The sequence below is a fragment of the Ambystoma mexicanum genome, chromosome 14, assembly GCF_040938575.1.
Source record: "Ambystoma mexicanum isolate Mex_15411 chromosome 14, UKY_AmexF1_1, whole genome shotgun sequence".
NCBI classification, from domain to species: Eukaryota; Metazoa; Chordata; class Amphibia; order Caudata; family Ambystomatidae; genus Ambystoma; species Ambystoma mexicanum.
Window position 1 is genome coordinate 12,216,910 of NC_090940.1, and position 12,541 is coordinate 12,229,450.

Consider the following 12,541-nt stretch of genomic DNA (forward strand, 5'->3'; position numbering starts at 1 on the left):
AATGTGTATTCCAGGTGTGAGCTCTCAAACTAGCAGAGATTAATGTGTATTCCAGGTGTGAGCTCTCAAACTAGCAGAGATTAATGTGTATTCAAGGTGTGAGCTCTCATGCTACGTGGGGATTAATGCATATTCCAGGTGTGAGCTCTCAGGCTATGCAGGGGATTAATGTGTATCCAAGGTGTGAGCTCTCAAGCTACGCAGGGGATTAATGCCTATTGCAGGTGTGAGCTCTCAGGCTATGCAGGGTATTAATGCATATTCCAGGTGTGAGCACTCAAGCAAGCGGGGATTGATGTGTATTCCAGGTGTGAGCTCTCATGCTACATAGGGGATTAATGCCTATTCCAGGTGTGAGCTCTCAGGCTATGCAGGGGATTAATGCATGTTCCAGGTGTGAGCTCTCAGGCTACGCAGGAATTAATGCGAATGACAGGTGTGAGCTCTCAGGCTACTCAGGGGATTAATGCCTATTCCAGGTGTGAGCTCTCAAACTAGCAGAGATTAATGCCTATTTGAGGTGTGAGCTCTCAGGCTACGTGGGGGATTAATGTGTATTCCAGGTGTGAGCTCCCAAGCTACGCTGGGATTAATGTGTATTGCAGGTGTGAGTTCTCACGGTACACAGGGATTAATGTGTATTCCAGGTGTGAGCTCTCAAACTACGCAGGATTACTGTGTATTCCAGGTGTGAGTTCTCAGGCTAGACAGGGGATTAATGCGTATTCCAGGTGTGAGCTCTCAAACTACGCAGGGGATTAATGCCTATTCCAGATATGAGCTCTCAGGCTACGTGGGGGATTAATGTGTATTCCAGGTGTGAGCTCTCAAGATACGCGGGGATTAATGTGTATTCCAGGTGTGAGCTCTCAAACTAGCAGAGATTAATGTGTATTCCAGGTGTGAGCTATCAAACTAGCAGAGATTAATGTGTTTTTCAGGTGTGAGCTCTCATGCTACGTGGGGATTAATGCATATTCCAGGTGTGAGCTCTCAGGCTATGCAGGGGATTCATGCGTATTCAAGGTGTGAGCTCTCAAGCTACTCAGGGATTAATGTGTATTCCAGGTGTGATATCTCACGCTACGCGGTGGATTAATGCATATTCCAGTTATGAGCTCTCAAAATACACTTGGATTAATGTTTATTCCAGGTGTGTGTTCTCAGGCTATGCAGGGATTAATGTGTATTCCAGGTTTGAGTTCTCAGGCTATGCAGGGATTAATGTGTATTCCAGGTGTGAGCTCTCAAACTAGCAGAGATTAATGTGTATTCCAGGTGTGAGCTCTCAAACTAGCAGAGATTAATGTGTATTCCAGGTGTGAGCTCTCATGCTACATGGGGATTAATGCATATTCCAGGTGTGAGCTCTCAGGCTATGCAGGGGATTAATGGTATTCCAGGTGTGAGCTCTCAAGCTACGCAGGGGATTAATGCAAATTACAGGTGTGAGCTCTCAGGCTATACAGGGTATTAATGCATATTCCAGGTGTGAGCACTCAAGCTAGCGGGGATTGATGTGTATTCCAGGTGTGAGCTCTCATGCTACGTAGGGGATTAATGCCTATTCCGGGTGTGAGCTCTCAGGCTATGCAGGGGATTAATGCATATTCCAGGTGTGAGCTCTCAGGCTACGCAGGGATTAATGCGAATGACAGGTGTGAGCTCTCAGGCTACTCAGGGGATTAATGTGTATTCCAAGTGTGAGCTCCCAAGCTACGCTGGGATTAATGTGTATTGCAGGTGTGAGTTCTCAAACTAGCAGAGATTAATGTGTATTCCAGGTATGAGCTCTCAAACTAGCAGAGATTAATGTGTATTCCAGGTGTGAGCTCTCATGCTACGTGGGGATTAATGCATATTCCAGGTGTGAGCTCTCAGGCTATGCAGGGGATTAATGCGTATTCCAGGTGTGAGCTCTCAAGCTACTCAGGGATTAATGTGTATTCCAGGTGTGATATCTCACGCTACGCGGTGGATTAATGCATATTCCAGGTATGAGCTCTCAAAATACACTTGGATTAATGTTTATTCCAGGTGTGTGTTCTAAGGCTATGCAGGGATTAATGTGTATTCCATGTGTGAGTTTTCAGGCTATGCAGTGATTAATGTGTATTCCAGGTGTGAGCTCTCAAACTAGCAGAGATTAATGTGTATTCCAGGTGTGAGCTCTCAAGCTAGCAGAGATTAATGTGTATTCCAGTTGTGAGCTCTCATGCTACGTGGGGATTAATGCATATTCCAGGTGTGAGCTCTCAGGCTATGCAGGGGATTAACGTGTATTCCAGGTGTGAGCTCTCAAGCTACGCAGGGGATTAATGCCTATTGCAGGTGTGAGCTCTCAGGCTATGCAGGGTATTAATGCATATTCCAGGTGTGAGCACTCAAGCTAGCGGGGATTGATGTGTATTCCAGGTGTGAGCTCTCATGCTACATAGGGGATTAATGCCTATTCCAGGTGTGAGCTCTCAGGCTATGCAGGGGATTAATGCATATTCCAAGTGTGAGCTCTCAGGCTACGCAGGGATTAATGCGAATGACAGGTGTGAGCTCTCAGGCTACTCAGGGGATTAATGCCTATTCCAGGTGTGAGCTCTCAAACTAGCAGAGATTAATGCCTATTCGAGGTGTGAGCTCTCAGGCTACGTGGGGGATTAATGTGTATTCCAGGTGTGAGCTCCCAAGCTACGCTGGGATTAATGTGTATTGCAGGTGTGAGTTCTCAGGGTACACAGGGATTAATGTGTATTCCAGGTGTGGGCTCTCAAACTATGCAGGATTACTGTGTATTCCAGGTGTGAGTTCTCAGGCTACACAGGGGATTAATGCGTATTCCAGGTGTGAGCTCTCAAACTACGCAGGGGAGTAATGCCTATTCCAGGTATGAGCTCTCAGGCTATGTGGGGGATTAATGTGTATTCCAGGTGTGAGCTCTCAAGATACGCAGGGATTAATGTGTATTCCAGGTGTTAGCTCTCAAACTAGCAGAGATTAATGTGTATTCCAGGTGTGAGCTCTGAAACTAGCAGAGATTAATGTGTATTCCAGGTGTGAGCTCTCATGCTACGTGGGGATTAATGCATATTCCAGGTGTGAGCTCTCAGGCTATGCAGGGGATTAATGCGTATTCCAGGTGTGAGCTCTCAAGCTACTCAGGAATTAATGTGTATTCCAGGTGTGATATCTCACGCTACGTGGTGGATTCATGCATATTCCAGGTATGAGCTCTCAAAATACACTTGGATTAATGCATATTCCAGGTGTGTGTTCTCAGGCTATGCAGGGATTAATGTGTATTCCAAGTGTGAGTTCTCAGGCTATGCAGGGATTAATGTGTATTCCAGGTGTGAGCTCTCAAACTAGCAGAGATTAATGTGTATTCCAGGTGTGAGCTCTCAAACTAGCAGAGATTAATGTGTATTCCAGGTGTGAGCTCTCATGCTACGTGGGGATTAATGCATATTCCAGGTGTGAGCACTCAGGCTATGCAGGGGATTAATGGTATTCCAGGTGTGAGCTCTCAAGCTACGCAGGGGATTAATGCCTATTGCAGGTGTGAGCTCTCAGGCTATGCAGGGTATTAATGCATATTCCAGGTGTGAGCACTCAAGCTAGCGGAGATTGATGTGTATTCCAGGTGTGAGCTCTCATGCTACATAGGGGATTAATGCCTATTCCGGGTGTGAGCTCTCAGGCTATGCAGGGGATTAATGCCTATTAGAGGTGTGAGCTCTCAAACTAGCAGAGATTAATGCCTATTCGAGGTGTGAGCTCTGAGGCTACGTGGGGGATTAATGTGTATTCCAAGTGTGAGCTCCCAAGCTACGCTGGGATTAATGTGTATTCTAGGTGTGAGCTCTCAAACTACGCAGGATTACTGTGTATTCCAGGTGTGAGTTCTTAGGCTACACAGGGGATTAATGCGTATTCCAGGTGTGAGCTCTCAAACTACGCAGGGGATTAATGCCTATTCCAGGTATGAGCTCTCAGGCTACGTGGGGGATTAATGTGTATTCCAGGTGTGAGCTCTCAAGATACGCGGGGATTAATGTGTATTCCAGGTGTGAGTTCTCAGGGAACACAGGGATTAATGTGTATTCCAGGAGTGAGTTCTCAGGCTATATAGGGGATTAATGTGTATTCCAGGTGTGAGCTCTCAAGATACGTGGGGATTAATGTGTATTCCAGGTGTGAGCTCTCAAACTAGCAGATATTAATGTGTATTCCAGGTGTGAGCTCTCAAACTAGCAGAGATTAATGTGTATTCCAGGTGTGAGCTCTCATGCTACGTGGGAATTAATGCATATTCCAGGTGTGAGCTCTCAGGCTATGCAGGGGATTAATGCGTATTCCAGGTGTGAGCTCTCAAGATACTCAGGGATTAATGTGTATTCTTGGTGTGATATCTCACGCTACGCAGTGGATTAATGCATATTCCAGTTATGAGCTCTCAAAATACACTTGGATTAATGTTTATTCCAGGTGTGTGTTCTCAGGCTATGCAGGGATTAATGTGTATTCCAGGTGTGAGCTCTCAAACTAGCAGAGATTAATGTGTATTCCAGGTGTGAGCTCTCAAACTAGCAGAGATTAATCTGTATACCAGGTGTGAGCTTTCATGCTACGTGGGGATTAATGCCTATTCCAGGTGTGAGCTCTCAGGCTACGTGGGGGATTAATGTGTATTCCAAGTGTGAGCTCCCAAGCTACCCTGGGATTAATGTGTATTGCAGGTGTGAGTTCTCAGGGTACACAGGGATTAATGTGTATTCCAGGTGTGAGCTCTCAAACTACGCAGGATTACTGTGTATTCCAGGTATGAGTTCTCAGGCTACACAGGGGATTAATGCGTATTCCAGGTGTGAGCTCTCAAACTACTCAGGGGATTAATGCCTATTCCAGGTATGAGCTCTCAGGCTACGTGGGGGATTAATGAGTATTCCAGGTGTGAGCTCTCAAGATACGCGCGGATTAATGTGTATTCCAGGTGTGAGTTCTCAGGGTACACAGGGATTAATGTGTATTCCAGGTGTGAGTTCTCAGGCTACATAGGAGATTCATGCATATTCCAGGTGTGAGCTCTCAGGCTATGCAGGGTATTAATGCATATTCCAGGTGTGAGCTCTCAAGCTAGCAGGGATTCATGTGTATTCCAGGTGTGTGCTCTCAAACTAGCAGGATTAATGTGTATTCCAGGTGTGAGCTCTCAGGCTATGCAGGGATTACTGTGGATTCCAGGTGTGAGTTCTCAGGCTACGCTGGGATTAATGCATATTCCAGGTGTGAGTTCTCAAACTAGCGGGGAGTAATGTGTATTCCAGGTGTGATTTCTCAGGCTATGCAGGGATTAATGTGTATTCCAGTTGTGAGTTCTCAGGCTATGTGGGGGATTAATGTGTGTTCCAGGTGTGAGTTCTCAGGCCACTCAGGGAATAATGTGGATTCCAGGTGTGATATCTCACGATACGTGGGGGATTAATGCATATTCCATGTATGAGCTCTCAAAATACACTTGGATTAATGTGTATTCCAGGTGTGTGTTCTCAGGCTATGCAGGGATTCATGTGTATTCCAGGTGTGAGCTCTCAAACTAGCAGAGATTAATGTGTATTCCAGGTGTGAGCTCTCAAACTAGCAGAGATTAATGTGTATTCCAGGTGTGAGCTCTCAAACTATGCAGGATTACTGTGTATTCCAGGTGTGATTTCTCAGGCTACACAGGGGATTAATGTGCATTCCATGTGTGAGCTCTCAAGATACTTGGGGATTAATGTGTATTCCAGGTGTGAGTTCTCAGGGTACACAGGGATTAATGTGTATTCCAGATGTGAGTTCTCAGGCTACATGGGTATTAATGCCTATTCCAGGTGTGATCTCTCAGGCTACGTGGGGATTAATGCATATTCCAGGTATGAGCTCTCAAGCTAGCAGGGATTCATGTGTATTCCAGGTGTGAGCTCTCAAGCTACGAAGGGGATTAATGCGTATTTCAGGTGTGAGCTCTCAGGCTACGTGGGAGATTAATGCATATTGCAGGTGTGAGCTCTCAAGATAGCAGGGATTCATGTGTATTCCAGGTGTGAGCTCTCAAGCTACGAAGGGGATTAATGCGTATTTCAGGTGTGAGCTCTCAGGCTACGTGGGAGATTAATGCATATTGCAGGTGTGAGCTCTCAAGATACACAGGGATTTATGTGTATTCCAGGTGTGAGTTCTCAGGCTACTCAGAGGATTAATGCATGATCCAGGTATGAGCTCTCAAGCTACGTAGGGATTAATGTATATTCCAGGTGTGTGCTCTCAAACTAGCAGGATTAATGTGTATTATAGGTGTGAGCTCTCAGGCTTTGCAGAGATTACTGCGTATTCCAGGTGTGAGTTCTCAGGCTACGCTGGGATTAATGTGTATTCCAGGTGTGTGCTCTCAAGCTAGCGGGGATTAATGTGTATTCCAGGTGTGAGCTCTCAGGCTATGCAGGGGATTAATGCGTATTCCAGGTGTGAGCTCTCAAGCTACTCAGGGATTAATGTGTATTCCAGGTGTGATATCTCACGCTACGCGGTGGATTAATGCATATTCCAGGTATGAGCTCTCAAACTAGCAGAGATTAATGTGTATTCCAGGTGTGAGCTCTCATGCTACGTGGGGATTAATGCATATTCCAGGTGTGAGCTCTCAGGCTATGCAGGGGATTAATGCGTATTCCAGGTGTGAGCTCTCAAGCTACTCAGGGATTAATGTGTATTCCAGGTGTGATATCTCACGCTACGCGGTGGATTAATGCATATTCCAGGTATGAGCTCTCAAAATACACTTGGATTAATGTTTATTCCAGGTGTGTGTTCTCAGGCTATGCAGGGATTAATGTGTATTCCAGGTGTGAGTTTTCAGGCTATGCAGTGATTAATGTGTATTCCAGGTGTGAGCTCTCAAACTAGCAGAGATTAATGTGTATTCCAGGTGTGAGCTCTCAAACTAGCAGAGATTAATGTGTATTCTAGTTGTGAGCTCTCATGCTACGTGGGGATTAATGCATATTCCAGGTGTGAGCTCTCAGGCTATGCAGGGGATTAACGTGTATTCCAGGTGTGAGCTCTCAGGCTACGCAGGGATTAATGCGAATGACAGGTGTGAGCTCTCAGGCTACTCAGGGGATTAATGCCTATTCCAGGTGTGAGCTCTCAAACTAGCAGAGATTAATGCCTATTCGAGGTGTGAGCTCTCAGGCTACGTGGGGGATTAATGTGTATTCCAGGTGTGAGCTCCCAAGCTACGCTGGGATTAATGTGTATTGCAGGTGTGAGTTCTCAGGGTACACAGGGATTAATGTGTATTCCAGGTGTGGGCTCTCAAACTATGCAGGATTACTGTGTATTCCAGGTGTGAGTTCTCAGGCTACACAGGGGATTAATGCGTATTCCAGGTGTGAGCTCTCAAACTACGCAGGGGATTAATGCCTATTCCAGGTATGAGCTCTCAGGCTATGTGGGGGATTAATGTGTATTCCAGGTGTGAGCTCTCAAGATACGCAGGGATTAATGTGTATTCCAGGTGTGAGCTCTCAAACTAGCAGAGATTAATGTGTATTCCAGGTGTGAGCTCTGAAACTAGCAGAGATTAATGTGTATTCCAGGTGTGAGCTCTCATGCTACGTGGGGATTAATGCATATTCCAGGTGTGAGCTCTCAGGCTATGCAGGGGATTAATGCGTATTCCAGGTGTGAGCTCTCAAGCTACTCAGGAATTAATGTGTATTCCAGGTGTGATATCTCACGCTACGTGGTGGATTCATGCATATTCCAGGTATGAGCTCTCAAAATACACTTGGATTAATGCATATTCCAGGTGTGTGTTCTCAGGCTATGCAGGGATTAATGTGTATTCCAGGTGTGAGTTCTCAGGCTATGCAGGGATTAATGTGTATTCCAGGTGTGAGCTCTCAAACTAGCAGAGATTAATGTGTATTCCAGGTGTGAGCTCTCAAACTAGCAGAGATTAATGTGTATTCCAGGTGTGAGCTCTCATGCTACGTGGGGATTAATGCATATTCCAGGTGTGAGCACTCAGGCTATGCAGGGGATTAATGGTATTCCAGGTGTGAGCTCTCAAGCTACGCAGGGGATTAATGCCTATTGCAGGTGTGAGCTCTCAGGCTATGCAGGGTATTAATGCACATTCCAGGTGTGAGCACTCAAGCTAGCGGAGATTGATGTGTATTCCAGGTGTGAGCTCTCATGCTACATAGGGGATTAATGCCTATTCCGGGTGTGAGCTCTCAGGCTATGCAGGGGATTAATGCCTATTACAGGTGTGAGCTCTCAAACTAGCAGAGATTAATGCCTATTCGAGGTGTGAGCTCTGAGGCTACGTGGGGGATTAATGTGTATTCCAAGTGTGAGCTCCCAAGCTACGCTGGGATTAATGTGTATTCTAGGTGTGAGCTCTCAAACTACGCAGGATTACTGTGTATTCCAGGTGTGAGTTCTTAGGCTACACAGGGGATTAATGCGTATTCCAGGTGTGAGCTCTCAAACTACGCAGGGGATTAATGCCTATTCCAGGTATGAGCTCTCAGGCTACGTGGGGGATTAATGTGTATTCCAGGTGTGAGCTCTCAAGATACGCGGGGATTAATGTGTATTCCAGGTGTGAGTTCTCAGGGAACACAGGGATTAATGTGTATTCCAGGAGTGAGTTCTCAGGCTATATAGGGGATTAATGTGTATTCCAGGTGTGAGCTCTCAAGATACGCGGGGATTAATGTGTATTCCAGGTGTGAGCTCTCAAACTAGCAGAGATTAATGTGTATTCCAGGTGTGAGCTCTCAAACTAGCAGAGATTAATGTGTATTCCAGGTGTGAGCTCTCATGCTACGTGGGGATTAATGCATATTCCAGGTGTGAGCTCTCAGGCTATGCAGGGGATTAATGCGTATTCCAGGTGTGAGCTCTCAAGATACTCAGGGATTAATGTGTATTCTTGGTGTGATATCTCACGCTACGCAGTGGATTAATGCATATTCCAGTTATGAGCTCTCAAAATACACTTGGATTAATGTTTATTCCAGGTGTGTGTTCTCAGGCTATGCAGGGATTAATGTGTATTCCAGGTGTGAGCTCTCAAACTAGCAGAGATTAATGTGTATTCCAGGTGTGAGCTCTCAAACTAGCAGAGATTAATCTGTATACCAGGTGTGAGCTCTCATGCTACGTGGGGATTAATGCCTATTCCAGGTGTGAGCTCTCAGGCTACGTGGGGGATTAATGTGTATTCCAAGTGTGAGCTCCCAAGCTACCCTGGGATTAATGTGTATTGCAGGTGTGAGTTCTCAGGGTACACAGGGATTAATGTGTATTCCAGGTGTGAGCTCTCAAACTACGCAGGATTACTGTGTATTCCAGGTATGAGTTCTCAGGCTACACAGGGGATTAATGCGTATTCCAGGTGTGAGCTCTCAAACTACTCAGGGGATTAATGCCTATTCCAGGTATGAGCTCTCAGGCTACGTGGGGGATTAATGAGTATTCCAGGTGTGAGCTCTCAAGATACGCGGGGATTAATGTGTATTCCAGGTGTGAGTTCTCAGGGTACACAGGGATTAATGTGTATTCCAGGTGTGAGTTCTCAGGCTACATAGGAGATTCATGCATATTCCAGGTGTGAGCTCTCAGGCTATGCAGGGTATTAATGCATATTCCAGGTGTGAGCTCTCAAGCTAGCAGGGATTCATGTGTATTCCAGGTGTGTGCTCTCAAACTAGCAGGATTAATGTGTATTCCAGGTGTGAGCTCTCAGGCTATGCAGGGATTACTGTGGATTCCAGGTGTGAGTTCTCAGGCTACGCTGGGATTAATGCATATTCCAGGTGTGAGTTCTCAAACTAGCGGGGAGTAATGTGTATTCCAGGTGTGATTTCTCAGGCTATGCAGGGATTAATGTGTATTCCAGTTGTGAGTTCTCAGGCTATGTGGGGGATTAATGTGTGTTCCAGGTGTGAGTTCTCAGGCTACTCAGGGAATAATGTGGATTCCAGGTGTGATATCTCACGATACATGGGGGATTAATGCATATTCCATGTATGAGCTCTCAAAATACACTTGGATTAATGTGTATTCCAGGTGTGTGTTCTCAGGCTATGCAGGGATTAATGTATATTCCAGGTGTGAGCTCTCAAACTAGCAGAGATTAATGTGTATTCCAGGTGTGAGCTCTCAAACTATGCAGGATTACTGTGTATTCCAGGTGTGATTTCTCAGGCTACACAGGGGATTAATGTGCATTCCATGTGTGAGCTCTCAAGATACTTGGGGATTAATGTGTATTCCAGGTGTGAGTTCTCAGGGTACACAGGGATTAATGTGTATTCCAGATGTGAGTTCTCAGGCTACATGGGTATTAATGCCTATTACAGGTGTGATCTCTCAGGCTACGTGGGGATTAATGCATATTCCAGGTATGAGCTCTCAAGCTAGCAGGGATTCATGTGTATTCCAGGTGTGAGCTCTCAAGCTACGAAGGGGATTAATGCGTATTTCAGGTGTGAGCTCTCAGGCTACGTGGGAGATTAATGCATATTGCAGGTGTGAGCTCTCAAGATAGCAGGGATTCATGTGTATTCCAGGTGTGAGCTCTCAAGCTACGAAGGGGATTAATGCGAATTTCAGGTGTGAGCTCTCAGGCTACGTGGGAGATTAATGCATATTGCAGGTGTGAGCTCTCAAGATACACAGGGATTTATGTGTATTCCAGGTGTGAGTTCTCAGGCTACTCAGAGGATTAATGCATGATCCAGGTATGAGCTCTCAAGCTACGTAGGGATTAATGTATATTCCAGGTGTGTGCTCTCAAACTAGCAGGATTAATGTGTATTATAGGTGTGAGCTCTCAGGCTTTGCAGGGATTACTGCGTATTCCAGGTGTGAGTTCTCAGGCTACGCTGGGATTAATGTGTATTCCAGGTGTGTGCTCTCAAGCTAGCGGGGATTAATGTGTATTCCAGGTATGAGTTCTCAGGCTACGCAGGGATTAATGCATATTCCAGGTATGAGTTCTCAAACTAGCGGGGAGTAATGTGTATTCCAGGTGTGATTTCTCAGGCTATGCAGGGATTCATGTGTATTCCAGGTGTGAGTTCTCAGGCTATGCGGGGGATTAATGTGTGTTCCAGGTGTGAGTTCTCAGGCTACTCGGGGAATAATGTGTATTCCAGGTGTGAGCTCTCAAACTAGCAGAGATTAATGCCTATTCCAGGTGTGAGCTCTCAGGCTACGAGGGGGATTAATGTGTATTCCAGGTGTGAGCTCCCAAGCTATGCTGGGATTAATGTGTATTGCAGGTGTGAGCTCTCAAGATACACAGGGATTTATGCGTATTCCAGGTGTGAGTTCTCAGGCTACTCAGGGGATTAATGCATGTTCCAGGTGTGAGCTCTCAAGCTACCTATGGATTAATGTATATTCCAGGTGTGTGCTCTCAACTAGCAGGATTAATGTGTATTATAGGTGTGAGCTCTCAGGCTATGCAGGGATTACTGCGTAATACAGGTGTGAGTTCTCAGGCTACGCTGGGATTAATGTGTATTCCAGGTGTGTGCTCTCAAGCTAGCAGGGATTAATGTGTATTCCAGGTATGAGTTCTCAGGCTACACAGGGATTAATGCATATACCAGGTGTGAGTTCTCAAACTAGCGGGGAGTAATGTGTATTCCAGGTGTGATTTCTCAGGCTATGCAGGGATTCATGTGTATTCCAGGTGTGAGTTCTCAGGCTATGCGGGGGATTAATGTGTGTTCCAGGTGTGAGCTCTCAAACTAGCAGAGATTAATGCCTATTTCAGGTGTGAGCTCTCAGGCTACGTGGGGGATTAATGTGTATTCCAGGTGTGAGCTCCCAAGCTAAGCTGGGATTAATGTGTATTGCAGGTGTGAGTTCTCAGGGTACACACGGATTAATGTGTATTCCAGGTGTGAGCTCTCAAACTACGCAGGATTACTGTGTATTCCCAGTGTTAGTTTCAGGCTACACAGGGGATTAAAGCGTATTCCAGGTGTAAGCTCTCAAACTACGCAGGGGATTAATGCCTATTCCAGGTGTGAGCTCTCAGGCTATGTGGGGGATTAATGTGTATTCCAGGTGTGAGCTCTCAAGATACGCGGGGATTAATGTGTATTCCAGGTGTGAGTTCTCAGGGTACACAGGGATTAATGTGTATTCCAGATGTGAGTTCTCAGGCTACATAGGGGATTAATGCATATTCCAGGTGTGAGCTCTCAAGCTAGCAGGGATTCATGTGTATTCCAGGTGTGAGCTCTCAAGCTACGCAGGGGATTAATGCCTATTGCAGGTGTGAGCTCTAAAGCTAGCGAGGATTGATGTGTATTCCAAGTGTGAGCTCTCATACAACATAGGGGATTAATGCCTATTCCAGGTGTGAGCTCTCAGGCTATGCAGGGGATTAATGCATATTCCAGGTGTGAGCTCTCAGGCTACGCAGGGATTAATGCAAATTACAGGTGTGAGCTCTCAGGCTACTGAGGGGATT